General features: G+C 39.1%; 1 protein-coding gene across 4 annotated transcripts in view; it reads right to left on the reverse strand.

The window, feature by feature from the left end:
- Window positions 1-19,460, reverse strand: part of METAP1D (methionyl aminopeptidase type 1D, mitochondrial) — a 73,857-nt gene that overhangs the window by 41,615 nt on the left and 12,782 nt on the right. Inside the window, exon 1 of one of the 4 annotated variants that reach the window (XM_069577215.1) lies at window positions 17,343-17,412. The exons of 2 other annotated variants lie outside the window; for them this stretch is intronic. The gene's annotated coding sequence lies outside the window, so the exon portion shown is untranslated. Of the gene's footprint in view, window positions 1-11,737; window positions 12,027-17,342; window positions 17,413-19,460 lie in introns of those variants that run through there. One more of the 4 variants, XM_069577214.1, reaches the window with a different exon arrangement.

Genomic DNA, 19,460 nt, shown 5'->3' on the forward strand with positions numbered 1-19,460 from the left:
CTACCAACCTTCAGCAAGTTACATAAACATTCTGTGCCTCAGTTTCCTCATCTGTTAAAAAAGGGGAAATAAAAAAATTATGAGGATTAAAATAAGTTCATATGTATTAAGTACTTAGCATGGCAGCTGGCACTCAGATACTGCTGGAGAGAGTGTTGATTGGTTCAACCACATTGCAAAATTGTCAGAATGAAGTCACTAGTTCACTCCTAGAAATACAGATAACAAACATGCATAGAGGTTACAGAGAAGCACCAAAAGCCATCTACAAGAATGTCTGTAGTAGAAAACAGTGGAAATAACCCAAATGCCCATCAACAATAGCATGGGTAAATTATGATAAATTCATAAAATGGAAGACTATGGTTTTTCCAGTAGTCATGTGTGGATGTGAGAGTTGGACTGTGAAGAAGGCTGAGCACCGAAGAATTGATGCTTTTGAACTGTGGTGTTGGAGAAGACTCTTGAGAGTCCCTTGGACTGCAAGGAGATCCAACCAGTCCATTCTGAAGGAGATCAGCCCTGGGATTTCTTTGGAAGGAATGATGCTAAAGCTGAAACTCCAGTACTTTGGCCACCTCATGCGAAGAGTTGACTCATTGGAAAAGACCCTGATGCTGGGAGGGATTGGGGGCAGGAGGAGAAGGGGACGACAGAGGATGAGATTGCTGGATGGCATCACCGACTCGATGGACGTGAGTTTGAGTGAACTCCGGGAGCTGGTGATGGACAGGGAGGCCTGGTGTGCTGCGATTCATGGGGTCGCAAAGAGTCCAACACGACTGAGCGACTGAACGGAACTGACTGATACAGGAATCAAAACAAATGTGGCTACGGACAATAATATGGATGGATCTTCAAAATATAAAATCATCAGTCAGAAACAGAAAAAGAGAATCTGTGATTTTATTTATAAAAAGGAAAAACACAAGCAAAATTGCATCATACTCTTTAGGAATCTATACATGGGAGTAAAACTATAGACAATAGCAAGAAAGTGAATACTATTAAAGTCAAGACTGTGATTAGCTGGAAGATGATAAAGAGATGTAGACTGGGAAAGACAATGAGCGCTCTTCTGAGGTGCAGGCAATGTTCTGATTTTTTTTTTAACTGGCACAGTAGAATATATGTGTTTTATAATCACTCATTAAATTACTCACTTGAAAAAAAATATAAATTACTCATTTGTTTTGCATCCGGTTCTCTTTGTATATTATACATCACAATAAAGTGCTAGAGGGAAAGAGAAGGCAAGAAAAGAAGAAAGGACAGAAGGAGGGAGGGAGGGATAAAGCCAGAACTAGAAAACAAAATAAGCCAAAACAATATGAGAAAGAGTCTAACAACTTGGTTTCTGTGTACTATAATGAGCAAGTAATTCAAAATATTTCTTAATATGTTAAATTCAAGCAGTTTTTAAAAATCAAGGGAAATAGGAAATCAAATAATTCACAATTCTTACTATACAGTGAAAATATTACTAGCATAGTTATCTATATTATGCTTCCTTAATGGTTCATATGGTAAAGAATCTGCCTGCAATGAGGGATTCCTGGGTTCTATCCCTGGGCTGGGAAGATCTCCTGGAGAAGGGAACAGCTACCCACTCCAGTATTCTGGCCCGGAGAATTGCAAGGACAGAGGAGCCTGGCGGGCTACAGTCCATGGGGATGCAAAGAGTTGGACGTGACTAAGGGACCTTCATACAGTCTATGTTATAATTAATCAACTAAGCTATGAGAAATTTGTATTAGAAAAAAATTAAAATGAATTCTCATAATTACTCTATTACTACAAACTAGTTAATAAATATACTTGATGGCCATGTAACTACTCTTATTCTAGGACTTTTTGGCTACTGTGATATGCATGGAACAACGATATTGCTTGCAGAAGCAGAAAAAGCTACCAAACTTTCTTAGCGGGAAAACCGTATTCTTTCAGAAACTTTATAGTAACTATGGTAAAACAACTGACATGTTTGTAGAAATTTTAAAAACAGTTTCATACAGATTATTTAATTTGGTCCAACAACCTGTGCAAAGTAAACTGCAAAGATATTCCTGCATGTGTTCTACAAGCAAAAAACCCCTGAGACTCAAGGGGGTTAAGGGATTTCCCCAAGATCACAAAAGTTACACGTGGCAGATCTGAGTTTCCAACCTAAACCTATTTTTTTTTTAACTTTTAAAAAATAGAAAATTAGAAACATATGTAAGGATAGACAGATTACTATAACAAACTCCCATGTACCCGTCATCTAGCTTTAACAATTATCCACTCATGCTGATCTTGTTTAACCTACAACCATCTTCCCTTCCCACTGAACTATTTGGAAACCAATCCTAGACACCATATCTGTCAATATTTCAGTATGTATATCTAAAAGATAAGGACACTTTATAAAGAATAAACAATCTAACCTTATTATATCTAAAAAATTAATAGTAATTCCTTAATATATCAAATAGCTGTAGTCTTTAGGTACTCTCCTTTTGTTAAATATATATATGACAATGTATATATAATTATATACATTATTTATTAAACAAATGGTTTTTAAAAACAGGATCCAAAGAAGAGCTACACATTGCATTTGATTGACATGTCTCTTATGCCTGCTTAATCAATGCTTCTCCTTTTTTCTTCCATGTAATTTATTTGTTAAAGAAATGCATTTCTTTGTCCTTAGCATCTCCCTTATACTGGAATTCACTAGTTATATCTAGTGGTGTCTCCTTTCCATATATTTCCTATGGACTAATATTAAACCCAGTGACTTGTTCTGATTCAAGTTCTTTTTCTTTTATTTTATTGGCAAGAATATTTAAGGGGTGGTGGTGCTCTGACAGTTGTCTCTCTTATTGAGATACTAGCAGCCCCTGACAGTGCCTAGATCCATTGATTCCTTAGGGGTTTGCCAAGTGGTAATATTTCATTAGTCCTTCTTAATTTGATGGCAGGAATATCTCTGTAAAGAAATTCTTTCTTTTCCCAGATTACTGTCTGGTCGGCCTGAGGTTCAGTTCATACAGAGAATCAAGCTAAAGCCTTGATCCTTTCTCCCTACTTCACCAGTTTTCAGGATACCTAGTTAAAAACGCAGAGCTTTGAACAACAAATTCAGTGTTCCTAATCAGAGATTAGATAAAACTTGTATCTAAAAGATGCTAATCTAAAATATCATTTATTTCTATGTAAATGATTTCTATATGAAAGACTGAGTCAGTGAAATTTAATTGCACTTGGGAAGTAAAAATACTGGTCAGACTCAGAAACATTTCGTTAATTTTTATCATAAAGTAAAAACATTAGTCACTTGGGCTTAATATATCATATATCTTCTCCATCCTTTTCTTCTCACACTTTCACTTGTGGGGGAGGTGGGTGGGGCTAGAAGATTAGAGGTAAAAAGACAAGACTGCAATTTAAAGGAGGGGGGAACCCAGCTCCAAATGGATTTTTCTTTAAGAAAGAAATCCAAAACCAAAAGAAAACAGGTAAAATTAGCTATTGGAAATTATGGCCATGTGAATCAACCCTTTCTCCCCACATCTGGCAGCACTTAGCTCCCCGAGGGCACACTTGGTGCCCTAGGGCACCGTTACATATGTTTGACCAGCCAGGCAACAACAAAGGACATGGAGGCTATAAAAAGAGGCAGCAGGTAACCATCAGGCTGGCCAAATGGCCGAGGCACTTTGACAAAACACACAATGAAGCAACTGGTTATTCCCATGGCTGAAAAGTCAACGAGGGAGGGCTGTATTTTAGGATTCAAATTCCACAGCGTGCCTCTCTAAGTCACTGGGTTACTTCCTTGTTTTAATCAGGTCCACAAATCCTCCCTTTTCTTTCAGACACTTGGGGAAAAACATCGGAGACAGGCTGTATAAAGCAACCTTGTGTGCCTGCCAAAAGCCCATCTAACAATTCAACTAGACTGTTTTCTGGACTCTCCCCCAGACTCTCCCCCAACCAGTGAAGGTGCCAAGTTATTCTGCACACCCTGTGGCATTCTGCTCAAAAATGAGACAGAAGCGTTTGTGAGTGACACGGTCCATCTGCTTATACCCATTCTACAACTCAGATGAGTACAGTACAATCAGTTATAAACACAGCTCCAGCATGAGCAGTCATTTCATAATTAGCAAGTAGAGGCTCTGCCTTTCCCACACCCTGAAGGCCTCTTTTGGAGCCCTTGGTACTGGAGTATCTCCCTTCTCTCCGTCCAAGAATGCCCATCCTCCTCTCTACCTCTTCGCTAAGACTATTAAAAACACACCAACTCATTTCTTCTAATCCAGTCTTAGCCAAACCCAGGAATGATAACACCTATTAAACAAAGGTTTTGTGTGGATATTCCCTTAACCCAAAGGAATGATTCTAACTGTTGGAAAGTTCTGGTTTTACAGGCTGTAGACTGGAGATGTTTGGAAGCCAGCAGACCCTTCCAATGTTTTCAGTTAACAATTGTTAATAAGCTGTTTCATAAACATGAAGCTGTGAGGGGAAAAAAACTATAAATGTCTTTAGCCTCCCTTTACAGTGAAATATTTCTGAATTATGAGTTTTTAAAAATGAGAAGCTCTTACAATGAAATACTTCTAAATTATATTTAGTATTTACTACATAAAACAAATTCTTAAAACTAAGCAACAGAAATATTTCTTGATGTATCATTCATACATATATACATATGTAGGAGTGTTAGATTATAGAATTAAGACATCTTTTAGAAAATGCATCACATTCAATTAAATATTTGGAGAAGTTAAATATATTTCCATTTTTAAGTAGAGAAGAAAATTACATGAAAGATTTTATTAAGAAACTAATTGATGTTGTTCCAGGGTCTCCAACTTGACATAAAAGGCAGAAAGGTAACAGATGACTGCATTACTATTGCTTGTGACTTTAGCATACCAAGACTTTGAATTTTAAAAGATACTTTCAGATACTGAAGGTTGGGGCCAGGGTTCATGGGTTAAGAATGCAGACAGAGGTCTGTCCAGGATATCTCTCCTGTAATGTGACAGCAATGTTGCATCACACATCCTCAGCCCCCTTATTTCTTGCCTGCTTCAGTTCATTTCCACCTCTGCAATATGGTTTTCTGTTTTTTGTTTTGTAATGTAGGCTTAAAAATGAGCTAAGTCAGGTTGCATGAGTTTGAGGCAGTTACTTTTGTAGACTATAATTGTTCATCCACCTGCTATTTTGGAAAATGTTTGCCATGAAGCTCATACTACCATGGACTCGAAGACCAGGAAACATAATCCCTGTTTTTGCTTCACTGTAATATAGACAGTTTCCTCTATTCAAGCTTTTGCTTAGATTTTACAAATGGGCAAGAACTAAACAATGCTGGAGTTTCTACAGTTCAAGGAGTTTTAGGTCTATTTTTCACAAAAATGAGATATTCTAAAAGTGAATAAATAAGTACATTTATAATTATTAACAAAAGTAAACTGTACTTTGAAAGGTGACACATTCTCTGCAGAGTTTATTGATCATTTCTTCATTTGTTATGGTTTTACCACATACTTCTTGCTGAATTCTTATTCTTCTGTTTTCCTTCTTTATTCAAATTGTGTCATATCAAGAAGACTAAAAACGGCCTATAAGCCTATAACATTTACATAGACTATAAGGTAAGGCTGGGCTTCCCTTGTGGCTCAGCTGGTAAAGAATCCGCCTGCAATGTGGGGGACCTGGGTTCGATCCCTGGGTTGGAAAGATCCCCTGGAGAAGGGAAAGGCTACCCACTCTAGTATTCTGGCCTGGAGAATTCCATGAATTGCATAGTCCATGAGGTTGCAAAGAGTTGGACACGACTAAGTGACTTTCACTAGTATAAGGCTGCTTTAACAATAAATACATGGTTAAAGTAGCATACTAATCATGATAAGCTGATGAGAAAACCAAGGACCAAGTTAGAACATGTTTCTAATGTTCTTAAATTATTTAAGTGAATTTATATCTACAATGGACACTAAAAACAAGCACTGTCCTTCATTTATTACCCCTAAGAAACTGATTTTTAGTCATAGCTTCAAGTTCTTACATATCTATATTTGTCATGTTGATCATAGCAAATTAAACTTATTTTTCCTTATAAATCTTCCTTTCATAATGCCAATGATGTTACTAGTAAACGAAAAACTAAGTTGAAGATCACGTACAGCATGCTACCAGTAGAAACACACATGCATAGAGGTTTGCACATGCATAGAAAAACAAAGCCTAGGTGAAGATAATGACTAAGTTTTCCTGCTTAAAATTCTTCAATGTTCATCAACTGCTTTTAGAACAGAATTTGTTTCTCAGAGTTGATGAGGTCCTGCGTGGTTTGGCCCTGCCTGCTTCTCTCCCTGTCACTCACAGCCAGCCAGCCACCAGGCCCCCTTTCCGCTTCTCAGACACACTAAGTCCTTTCTCGTCTCTGCATCTGCTCTTTCACCAGCTCCTCACGTCACTGGCTCATTCACATCCTTCAGGCCTCAGCTCAAATGTCGCTTCATCAGAGAGGCCTTCTGGGACCACTCTCTCTAAAGTGGTCTCCCCAGTTACTCACTCCCTCTTAACTTTGTTTATTTCCTTCCAAGCACTTTCCCATTGCAGAGTTATCGTGTCTAATTGTGTCTTCTCGTCTCCCCTCGCAGGATACCAGCTCCACCAGGCCTAACCCATAGCACCTACCCTCTCCTGCTGTAGGAAATCTTTAGTACTCTGCATTGGAATTTTCTTCTCAAAGTCTAATTTTCACAATTTGGATTTCACTTTCTTATCAAAAGAACTAGTCACATGAGCAAACTCTGCAGTGGGTATAAAGTAAGTTGCTACCTGAAAAGCTAGAGATGAGAAAACTTCATGCAAATGTCAGTGCAAATGACATTTGTAGATAAATTAAAAGTGAGGAAAATTAGTATTTTTTTTCTTTGCAACTTCAAGTGAGTTGGTTTAATTCCAGGTAGTACACAATTCAGGATAGAACAAAGACTTAAGAACACACTTTAGAAAGTTTCTGGGCTGGATTATGTGGCTCTCATAGCTCAAGCAGAAATGGCTGAGAACTAAAGACAAGTAGAGCCACCATATAATTTAAGAAAATGACTTCTGAAATTACAATGTACCAGAGGGGAAAATCAAATAACACCTCTATATGTGCTTATATGTGTACAAAATTATATACACATATATAAAAGTAAATACACACATATGTGCCTATACATATATACATATAATTATACACACATGTATAAAATCAAATACACACACATAAATATATAAACATATAATTTGATTACCTATAAGATGACACAATGGCTAGTTCTAGACAGAGAGGTCTACGGTTTCATGTGTTAGGTTGGGAGTACTCTAGTATTTATCATCCTCCCCAGTGTGGACTCACTGTCCACATACATGTAACCAGCAGTATGTGGCCGATGAATGAAGAAATGAACCCATTCATTCCTGGTAACTAGAGCGATCTTGGCATATCCAGCATCATTCTTCTAGACCCCTTCACACAGCACTGAAGGAGAAAACTGGGGTCTAGAGAACCAATGCGGTTAGTGCTGTAAGTAAGAATTGTCTGCCCCCGATTCAGAAACCGCCTGTTTGCTTTTAGGAGAAAATAAATAAATACAGGTATTAAAAACTCATCGTCTTCCCCTCAGGATGGGATGCTCTGACTCACTAGTACTTCTGCCAGGTCACTTTGCCTGCAACTGCAGTTTCATTATAGGGCCCCCGATTTCTGCCCAATTGTGTGGTCATTCATTCATCTTAAGATGTTTCAGAAATTGAAAAAAATGTTGAAGGCACTAGGAAAAATTTTACAGATTACTATATTGTGAAAATGAGACTAAGCATAAAAGCAAGAAGGCTTTTCTGGTTTCTGTAGCAAACACAATGTCTAAGTAGGCAGCTATGGATTCACTGTGAAAGCTTTAAAAGCCTAACCTAGAAAAGGAAAAATCCATGATGAGAAGGAGAAAGTTCTTCCATGAACTACTTACTAAGTCAAAATACAGGGCTCTCCCTAGGTAAGAATAGCTCTCAGCTGCTAACATGACATAAAGAGAGATAAACAGACATGTGCCTTCTGATGGAAGGATATGACATTACCAATGGTGCATTTTAGTCCCCAAATTGAACTTTAATCTGATTAAACTTCAGGATGGAAGTGGTGGAATTTATAGGATACACAGGGGAAAGAAAAATGATAAATGACATCATGGGGATAAAATCAGAAAATCTAGACTGAGAAAACCTACGGAATAAATGACCTAGTTTCTTCAACAAATAAATCACAAGGGGGAAAAAAAAAAAGGAAGGGAAGGGAAACCTCTAGACTAAAATATTAAAGGGATACATCAATCTAATGCAATGTGGAAACTGTGTTTAGTTCCTGATTCCAACAAATCAACCTTGGAAAATAGAGAGAGAGAATCAAAGAAATCTAGACACAAGATATATTTGATACTAGGGAATTATGCTCAAATTTTGTAATGTTTAATATGGTATTTTGTTTACAGTACTTTCAACATTTAAAGTTGCATACTAAATATGTCCAAGATTTGTTTTGCAAATGATCTGTGGAGAAGGGTATAGGGAGTAGACAGGGGTAGAGGTGACTGAACCAAGATTGTTCAAGTTGGGTGATAGGTCCATGGAATGACTATTGTGCCATTCCCTCTACATTAGCATATGTTTAAGATTTTCCCTAAGAAAAAGCTAAAATAATCTATCAGTTAACATAGCACCATCAAAACACACCTACACCAGTTCTCATGTGGTCCAATAATTATATCCGTATCACACCAGCCATTTATTAAAATGCAGATTTCTGAGCTCTGCCCCAGACCTACTAATTCAGAAAACTCAATGTTGGAAGCTGGGATCTCTACTTTAACAAACTAAATGATTTTTATACACACTGAAGTTTCTTACAGAAATGATTCTTATAAACAATAAAGTCAGATGGTCATTTTGTGTCAGGCTTCACTTCTCATTTTCCAAGTAAGAAAATCAAAGGAGAGAGATAAATTAACTGGCCAGAGTTCACTTTGAGATGCTGAAGGAGTTGAGATCTTTGAGGCTTTCAAATCGTGACTTTCCAGTTTATCTTTAAGCTACCGAGCAACATGGCCTCATTTAAAATACATTATCATTTGCTTTTAAAAGTTTGGTTCAAATTCCACCACAAGCAATTTACCCTTTTAACCCTTTGAGATTAAAACACATACAACATAAGTATCACAGGGGTCCCATATATCTTTATTTATTTATTTATTTATTTATTTTATTTTTTTTTATTTTATTTTTTTTTCTTTCTTTTTTTTTTTAATTTTTAGTTTTTTATTTTTTAAATTTTAAAATCTTTAATTCTTACATGCATTCCCAAACATGAACCCCCCTCCCACCTCCCTCCCCAGAACATCTTTCTGGGTCATCCCCATGCACCAGCCCCAAGCATGCTGCATCCTGCGTCACCATATATCTTTAAAAAGAGACCTCTATCAGGATATAAGAGATAGCTTGGCATTCGGATAAAAGTAGAGGTGTTTGTGGCCAAACCCCTGAGATACGGCTGAAAACTGAAAGCCCCTTTTCATTTGATAGGGCCTTAGTGTAAGGTATACAGCAGGCAGTTTACCTGCTTACCATTAGTGAAGATTGTGTGTCAAGGGGTCACGTCCTTTTCCATGGGTAGGGGTGTAGAGGCAACTTTTATCTGCCCAGAGAGGTCATTGGTTGAGGGCATGATGTGGGTTTCTTGGAGCTCTTCTTGTTTGTAAAGACACTCTTGGCTTCCATGCTTGGTAATGGCCTTTCAAAAGATACTAGAGTATGAGGTGGGTACATTTTTCTATTTACCCAAAGGGCTCACATTCACATCACTCCCCACTTCTGATATTAATCCAAGTGGCTTAATTTCAAATTAACAGGGGATAGAATTAAAAATGGAGGTACACAAATCCTCTAATAAGCATAATCAGTACCTTCACCTTTTCTCCAACATTTTATGAACATTTTCAAACATACAAAAAATGTTCAAAGAATTTTACAGTAAACACATTACCTAGATTCTACAATGAACACTCTATTTGCTCTTTGTCATATTTCTAAATATTCCACTACCAACTTTCAAAGTAAAGTTTCAAAGACAGTCACCTTCTCCCCCATATTTCAACATGTATAAAATCAAACTGGAGTATGTATTCAGAGTTCCTTTTTCTCTGGATTTTGAGGTAAAGCATACATATGCACAAAACTTCGAATCTTAAGTGGATCATTTGATGAGTTCTGACAAATGTATACACCTGTGTAACCAAATACCTATTAAGATACAGACTATCTCCAACATTGTAGAAGCTCTTTCTCTCCTCTTTCCAGCAAACCCCATGCTTACCCAGTACCAATGGAAATCCACACCGTCAGGGACTGAAATTATTATCAACACTTCTCAAACAGAATAACAGCCGAGGGCTAATCTTTTCTCAGATCACATGAACATGACATGAGAACCAAACCCTCAAACCCTGAAGAGTTTTATGCTTTTTGTACTTGATTATATCTCCAAATTTCACTTTAAAAATTCTAAATTGAATTCAAATCTGATTTGTGACTTCTGACTATTTCCAAGAAAATAGACAATTTGTCTATAATGTTTTATCACAGCAAACCTCCAGGAATAGTTAGTATAGAGGAAAAGAATCATAAATGCATTTTAAAAAGAGACTAAAAATAATTCACATAGGAAATGCAATTAAGTTTAATTACATTGAATGCTAATACTCCCCCTGCAATCATAAAAACAAACGTTTGAAATATACTCTAAGGAAAGGAAAAGCCCCTCATATATTACGCAGCTAAAAATAATACATTTCCTTAATATTTGAATTTTTATTATTATTCTAAATCTCATACAACCCAGATCGAAAAAATTAATGATTCTGTTCCTTCTACTATTTTCTACTCATGCAAGCAAAAGCAGTAATGTTCCCAGGATATTCTTAGGGTATCTGCAAATGACCCATAAACAGCAGCTTTTTTCTTATTTGTTTAATAACTGCTGTCATTCTTTTTGTAAGCAGCAATCACAAGATGTCAAACAAATTCTGCCTTGACTGTGGGTACTGATAGATGTCTCTGCTTGTTTTTATTAAAAACAAAAAATTTTTCCCTGCATTAATTACCAACACTGGAGAAGCAGAGGCACGGCTGGGATGTTCACCAGCCTCTGGGCAAGCAGAGATGCAGCACAGAAAACCACAGAGCAAGCTCACTATCCGAGCAGAATACCGGAACACATTTTTCTTTAACTCCCTTGGGGACCCTGGGACTCAGTCTTAGATTCCCTTAAAGGGAAAAGCAAGAGCCTGCATGGGGGCAGGGCGTATCATGTTTATCAGTCGCAAACAGTTCCTTTGGGCCTGGATCCAGGTAGTCTGTACTTCTAAATTCAATGAAATATAGGCACCGCCAGGTAACAGTAGTGGTCAGAGAGCTTGCCAGAACCCTGTAACTCAAAACTGAAAAATGAAATTAAAAGGCTACTTTGGCCAGGCAATTTCTTTCTACAGGATGCAATAACTGCAAACTACAAAGCTGAAGGGACAGATGATTCTTTGTATGTTTTAAAATTTCTTTCTTCCTAATGTGACACAGTGTCTGCCAGAAAAAACAGAAACGAATGTTTTCAAATTTGTATCTCACGACTGACCTGTACTGTTTCGGCAGAACTTCGCCCATTCTTCCTCCTTTCTTCTTTCCTCCCCGCATTGTACGGGGTTGGGGGGTGGGGGTTGGGGGGTGCTTATGGCAGGGAGCCCAGGCCGGCTGGCTGGCTGGCTGGGGTCTTGGGTGTATCCGGAGGGCAGGTACCAGGGGCAGGAGCGGCGGAGCAGACGCCTGACCCTGTCCTGTCAATAAACCTTAACCCCGACCTGCCAGGCCCGGAGCTGGGCTAGTCTCTGTCTAGCCTCTGTCTCTAATTGCTCTAAAAATGACTCTTCATTTAAAAGTATCTTTGTGTAAATACCCCACAGGAACTGACAGTCATCAGAACTGCCACAGAGTTGTAGTTTTTTAAGGAGTGCGAGAAAAGTCATTTTCTACCTCATTGTGGAAGGACTCGGAAAACAGTTTCAACTGCTGTGCAAAACAATACTCATCACTCTTTTAGCTGACTCTGCAGGCAACATCAGTTTGACTTTTAAGACTGTTTATAGTGAAATATTTGATCTTTTGATGAAGTTACTTGAAAGCAAAGATGGACACGGGATTTTCTCCACATAACCAGCTTCCTCCTGGGCACCCAAAGAGGTAAAGCTAAAGGCCCATGCTTCTCACCCATACAATGAGGCTTCCTTATAAATTCTAAAAGGACCCAAACTTTTTACCTAAACATGAAAATCCAAACTAAAAATTAAAAAGGGGAAGTGGAGAGAGAAGGAAAGAGGCTTTGGAATGAAGTGTTTTTTTGTTTTTGTTTTTTTAATTAATAAATCAGCCTTTGCAGATCAGTATAAAATACAAACTTCTTTTTACTGCTTTGTGGCTTAATTCTGTTTCCTTTTTCTTTATAGTGGTAAAAAATTTATATCATATAATTTACTAGGACTCCTTGAGAGCAATTCCTTAAATTATTTCTCTACTAACATGTAATAACATAATGGGAAAGACAGTTATTGTCAATTCTATAAAAGGAAACCAGACTTGAATTTTGCAAATCCCAGGTTCTCTTCTGACTAGGTGCAGGTTAAATTCTGCCTTTTAAAGTATGGCTTATTTAAACAACTCAAATTAAATAAGCTATTCTTTCCAGTAATTTATTATTAAGTCTTGACAAAATTAAAGAAACTTATCCCTCTCTATTCCATTATCCCCTCAATTTTTATCACCTTCTAAAATACTCCTTAATTTATTTAATATATTTATTGCCTATCAGAGTAAGCTCCTTTAGTGTAGGGATTTTTGTTTGTTTTGTTCATTGATGTGCTTCAAATGACCAGAAAAGCAGTTCATAGCAAGCCCTCAATAAACAGTCTTGGAATTAATAAAAAGTTGAACAGATTAAGCAAAGGAAAGGTGGGCATGGAAGAAGACTGCCAATGCTTTTCTTTGTCTTTAATCAACTACCCAAAGGCCTTTCCCCCCTCTGCAATGCCAGTTAAAATGCAAGGAGGAAAAGTCTTGACATTTGAATTGAAAGATCTTAGAAACCAACTAAAACTGAGGTCTGAGTCCTCAGAATTCTCCAAGAAGCTTGTTGAACGTACAAAGTTCCAGGCCCTGCTCCATATCGATTACAGAATCCCAATGTTCAGGCAATTTATTGCCCAGAAGGGAAAAAAAGATAAATCAATTAACCCATGGTGGTGGTTGTTTAGTTGCTCAGTATCAGATTCTTTGAGATCCTAAGGACTGTAGCCCACCAGGCTCCTCTGTCCATGGGATTTTCTGGGCAAGAACACTGGAGTGGGTTGCCATTTCCTTCGCCAGGGGATCTTCCTGTCCAGACCCAGGTATGGAACATGCGGCTCCAAACCCAAGTCTCCTGCATTGCAGACAGATTCTCTACCACTGAGCCACTGCGGTCACAAAGAGTCCAGCATGACTGAGCAACTGAGCACACACACATGCCTGCAACCCACAGTTACAAGATAGCACTAGAGGTACCGAAAGCACGCTGCTGGGACCAAGAGATGGTGTACTCTCGATCAAAGTGCATTTGCACCGGGTTGTAAAAAATGAGCATAAACATAATACCTGATGAAAACTAGCGGTGATATATGCATTTCACACAGAGAATAGTCTTTGTAAAACCTCTAGGTGTCATGGTTTGCGAGAAGAGTGCCCATCACAAGAACAGAGATGCAGGCTGAGGGTCAAAATACAGACAGCTTTGTGTTCTAAAATAAGGAGCGTAAAAAACTGTGGGAAGACATTAAAGACTTGTGATTCTAAATGCATAATACAGTTTAGAACTGGGATAGCCTATATCTAACTCTAGAGGACAGTTAGCGCTGGAGAATGAATAGATAGATGGGTCAGCAAAGGAGTGGCAGCTGAAGCCACAGGCTGCCAACTAAGGGACCTGTCTGAGGTCACATGGCAAGTTACACCCAGAGCTGAAGTTACCACTCCTCATTCAGTCTTGTGTTTCAACTTCTGTACTACTTATGGAAATATCTCTTAAGTAAGCCTCTTATCACAGATAAAGAAACCATTTCTAATTATGTTTTATCTTATTTGTTATATCCCACAGAATAAGTTATCCTTCAAATCTCGACTGCAATTTATTAGAGTCCTTACTTTCTCATTAATTTGTCAATGGCCATGAAGTCAAGTTGATCACCTTAGTGATTCATGGCAGGAAAGTCCTCTTTATTTTCCAGACGCATCTATTTTCCAGTAACTTTTTTTTTTAACTTCCCTGCCTTTTTATTTTAATCATTACAGTAAGTTATCTATCTCTGTTCTTAATAAGCAGACACAAGTTTACAGGACTCAATTCCATCGACTACCCTGAGTTTTCTCATTTCAAACATCAGTGGCAGTTGCACCTCTCTGATGGGGCTGTTATTATTCAACGACGTTAGCATCATGTAGACGTGTAGATGCTCCTTTCAACATTAGAAAAAAGAAGTTATTTGTAGCTACAATCTCAATTAAACTTCCATTTTTCACATAAACAAACTGAAATTTTCCCTGGAGTTTTAAAGACTTTCTTTTAATTACTACCTTGTCTCATTTTGGGTTAAAAGGTTTTCCCTTACATCCAAATAATGATGCTACTCTGGGCAAGATGACTACATTTCACTCATATAGGTATTTAGTTCTTACCCTCTACAGAATCTTGTGTATTTACTGTGGCAGGGTATAGGAATTACTCATACTCCTGCCTTAGAAGACTTGGTAATCCACTGACGTGACAAGGTTAGTGTGAAAACTATTACCAAGGTAACAGCCCACGGCTCACAGTAAGTGATCGTGGAAAAAATGACCGTCTCAGCATCCATTCCAACCTCCTCACTCATCTTCTGTACAGCAGAGACTCAAGAACTAAGAACTCTGTTTCCCAGACTCCCCTGCATGGAGGTTCTACATCTGAATCTCACCCTACCAACTGGAAACATTCGCGGGAGATGTGAAGCAGGGAATGGACTGAGGCGTCATTTCGGCTGAGTCTGTCTTTCTTTCTTTGGCTAGTGAGCACGATGTGGAAATGCTAGGGTTTTCTGAGCAGCGTCCTCCGTTGGCTTCCTGCATTGGCTTTGTGAGTGTCCAGAAGCAGTTGGAGGTGGTGACAGCTTAACTCCCCTGGGGGCCAGTACAGAGGAACTGTCCTGGATATTGTCCCTGCATGCTCAGGGGTAGTAGAGAGGGTCAGTAAATCCCTTTGATGAAGCTAAGGCCTCAAGGACAAGCAGGACTTAGCCAGATAAGAACTGGGAAGGAGCAGTTCCTGTGCAAAGGTCCTGAGGAGGAACGGGCTGAGGGAATGAGAGCCCCTGAAAGAAAGGCCAGTAGACAGGAGTGGAAGGACTGGAGAGTTGGGTACTAAGCCTTGGAGGTTAGGATTTTCATGGTTAGTGCAATGGAAAGCCAAGGAAAGGTTTTAAGGGGGAGTGAACTGATTCGATGTGCTATTTAAAATGCCACCTGAGTATAGCATGGAGATAAAATGGAAGAAGTAATTTAATGACTATATAGTAGTCTCTCTCATCTTATGGATGTATCATAATTTAATCATCTATTTTACTAGACATTTAAGGAATTTCTAGTACTTTGCTAATATAGGTTAACACCGTACTAGATATCCCTGAAACAAAATCTTTGCCAACATCTCTAGTTATTTTCTGAATACAGACTTCTCAAAGTGGAATTGAATAATTGAGTGGAGTTCAATAATTGAGTATGAAATTTGAGGGACTTCCCTGGTGGACCAGTGGTTAAGACCGTGTGCTTCTGGTTTAATTCCTGGTCGGGGAACTAAGATTCCACGTGCTACATGGCACAGTCAAAAAATTTTTTTAAATCTTTTTTTAATTTTTAAAAATAGGTATGAAAATTTCTGACTATTTTTTAAAAGTTTTTTTAAGGGATAAAGATTTTGACCATTAAATATGAAAACCTACTTCACAAAAAGGATATCTTCCTACTCATCCAGTTAAATGATATCAACAGAAGATTATTTTAAAAGATGAAAAACTTCCATTTGTATGTAAAAAGTACTCCAATTATTTGTTTCTACAAAATGGTAAGCACGTCATCAAAATCGATACTATTCAACTTCTCGGTTGGGGTGAGCCACATTTAAAACAATCATCACAGCCAGAATTTGGGACATCCTAAAAGAAGCTCAATGTAATCTAAGCTTCTAAGGGTCCATCTATTTGAGATTTAGCTTTTTTATAACAGTATTTTTGTTATAAATATATTCACAAAGCTGGAAAAAAAATGCTTTGTCAGACTGTGTTTCCCAGTGATGCGGCTGGTCACATTCAACGGAGCAGAGCTGTTTCGCTCTCTCCATTTTCTCTTCCAACCTCTCACAGGTGGCCTCTTTCACACGCAAATTTACCTCTTTTGTTCCTCATCTCAGCGACTGGCGTGGAGACACTCAGGCTTTCACCTTCTTACCTACTCCTTCCTGCTCATTGTCGCATATACAGACCCACCTCACGCTCTAGGTCTGGCATATTTACTTTCTCCTCGGTTGATCTGATCCTCTCTCCCTCTCTCCCACACCCCTCTGCTCACTTGCATCTCTCGCCGGAATCCTCAGCCCTCCCCTCTCTCACAAGCTCCTGTCCTGGGTCCTTGTTCAGGGAAGGACTGTTGGTCAGAAAATCTGCCAAGGTGGCTGGGGGGATAATTGGGGCGAGGGTGGGGGTGCAGACGCACGGATGCTGGGCGTGAGGAGACCAGGTGGCCAGCCAGGGTTTCCCAGGCCCCCGTGGCAGGAGGGGGTGGGCCTGAACTAAAGGCTGGGGCCGCCAGAACAGGGGACAAAGGCTGGGTCCTGCTGCTCGCCAGCCGGAGCACACACACTTCAGACACCCAGAAACGCTCTGTGGCCTGGATGGGGTCTGAGAGTTGCCAGTTGGACATCCTGACCTAGACAACCAATTAAGGCATGTTCAAGGTCTGCTGAACAGAACAATCTTCTAAACTAGGCTAAATCCCCTGTTCAGAGTTGCTGATTTTTCTGCCCCTAAATTTTCCAGATTTATCATCATATTAATAGTAAGAATTAGAAGACAAAGCAGACAAGGGCACTGAAAAAATCTGATGTACACTGAACATCAGAGTTAACGTACTTTTGGAAACAAACCAGGTGTCTGGTGAACACTGTGGGATCCACTAGGTATGCTTGATGAGAATCTGTGCTGGGAAGGAATTGAAGATCAAGGTCAGCAATGATTAATATGGATGCAGGAAGTCATCAACATTTAAGGACAAGCAATATGAATCTCATTAAATCTTCAATCACTTCCTATTGCCTGAAGGAATTGGTGGTAGTCTAATGATTAAAGCAATAACATTAAAGTAGAAGACAATATTAGAAAGTTAATCTGACCCTAAAAGAAGCTAGCACAAGGTACCAATCCACCTAAGAGACTTTACAAGACTCTCCTCGGCAGCTGTGATTTTTCTCTACCGGTGAAAGAGACTTCCTTTTTTTTAAATCAAGGTAACTGATCATCCTTCACATGCTTCCCCATGGGCCATCGTACTGCTGTCTGTCTGTCGTGTCTCCCACTTACTCGCTGTATCAGCAGATCGCACCTCCCTCCGCCCTAGCCTTCTCCTGCTGTGTCCCTCACTCGCATTTCTGATTGCAGCACCCCTGCGCTCGCCTGGCAATGCCCTGAACAGCTGCTATTCACAGAGCATAAAGTCAGGGAGAAATGGCAGAAGACGAGAGAGAGGAGCTGCCTTTTGTAACATCAATTCTTAGAGGGGCTGGTTTTCAGCTGCATGCACCAGCCAGTTGGCGGGGAGTGCGGCGAGGGTGTTCTTTTCATCCGTGACCTACTTCTACTTGGTCTTATAGGAAAATCATAATCTTACTGATGACAGAGACGGAGTATGTGATGCCGCAAATTCAGAATCATCACAAGGCTGAGCAGAAGGATAAGCAAGTGTAATAAATAGAATCCAAATGTGAGAGACAAAAGGACCTCAAAAGTTAATTTTCCTAAATTAATATTTCAGTAATTAATAAGCTTTCTCTTGGATGTGGAAGGAATTTTTAGAAATCATGGTTCTATTACTAGTCGCCCTCCTTAGGGGGGAAAAACACTTTAGAAATGCCAATTCTAACTAAACAGTGGACTGGATTGACTTTTCACTTTCTTCTTTATACTTTTTAGGTTTTGGCCATGCCACATAGCTTGTGAGATCTTTCCCCAACCAGGGATTGACTCCAGGCCACTGAGGGGAAAATACTGAGTCCTCCCCACTGAACTGCCAGGGAATTCCCTCTTCTTTATATATTTTTATAGTAGCTTAATACTTCCACTATGAATACAGCTGACCATTGAACAACCTGGTTTTAAGGGTGCTGGTCCTCCTCCCAGGAGAACATCTATGAATAAATATTATCTGCGAACTGTGTAGCTCTGCGGCACCTACTATAAAAACAAAATGCATGTATAAGTGGACTTGTGCAGTTCAAATCTGTGTGGTTCAAGAGCCAACTGTAGTTATGAAGGGCTTATTATTAAGAACTGTGTGGTAGCCAAGATGGTTGCTAACTAGTAAATAGCAGCAGCAGGATTCGAACCTAAGGAGCCTGATTTGACACCCCACGTTCTTAGCCTCTGTTTATACAGCCTTCTTTGTATTACTTTTATAATCAGAAAGTATATTTTCAAAGTCTTTTTATTCCTAGAAAAAGCACTCCCCATGTGTTCCTCACTCCTGTTGTGGAAATAGAGACACTCTCGCCACTTCCAAGGGGACATTTCCCCCTTCTCTTCTTTCCATTCCTTTCCACCTCTTTCAGGTCCTCTCTCTCTCTAGGAAGCCCCCTGCTCTCCAGGATTTCCAGTGGTCCTTATTCCTTACCATTTGCCGCCCTTCCCTCTGCTTCTAAACATAGCCAGGGCTTCTATGTCAAAAACAAAATGTATGTCCACACAAAACTTGCACACCGATGTCCACAGCAGCATTATTTGCAAGAGTCAAAAAACGGATGTAACCCAGATGTCCAGCAAGTAAAGGAAATGTGATACCCTACTCAATGGGATATTATTTGGCAATAAAAAAGGGATGAAGTACTGATACATACATTAACATGGATAAACCTTGAAAACATCATCCTAAGTGAAAGAAGCCAGTCACAGAAGACCACACATTGTGTGGTTCCACTTATTTGAAATGTCCAGAATAGAAAACCTATAGAGCTAGAAAGCAGATGAGTCATTACCTAG

The sequence above is a fragment of the Ovis canadensis genome, chromosome 2 (genome assembly GCF_042477335.2).
Source record: "Ovis canadensis isolate MfBH-ARS-UI-01 breed Bighorn chromosome 2, ARS-UI_OviCan_v2, whole genome shotgun sequence".
Taxonomy (NCBI): Eukaryota; Metazoa; Chordata; class Mammalia; order Artiodactyla; family Bovidae; genus Ovis; species Ovis canadensis.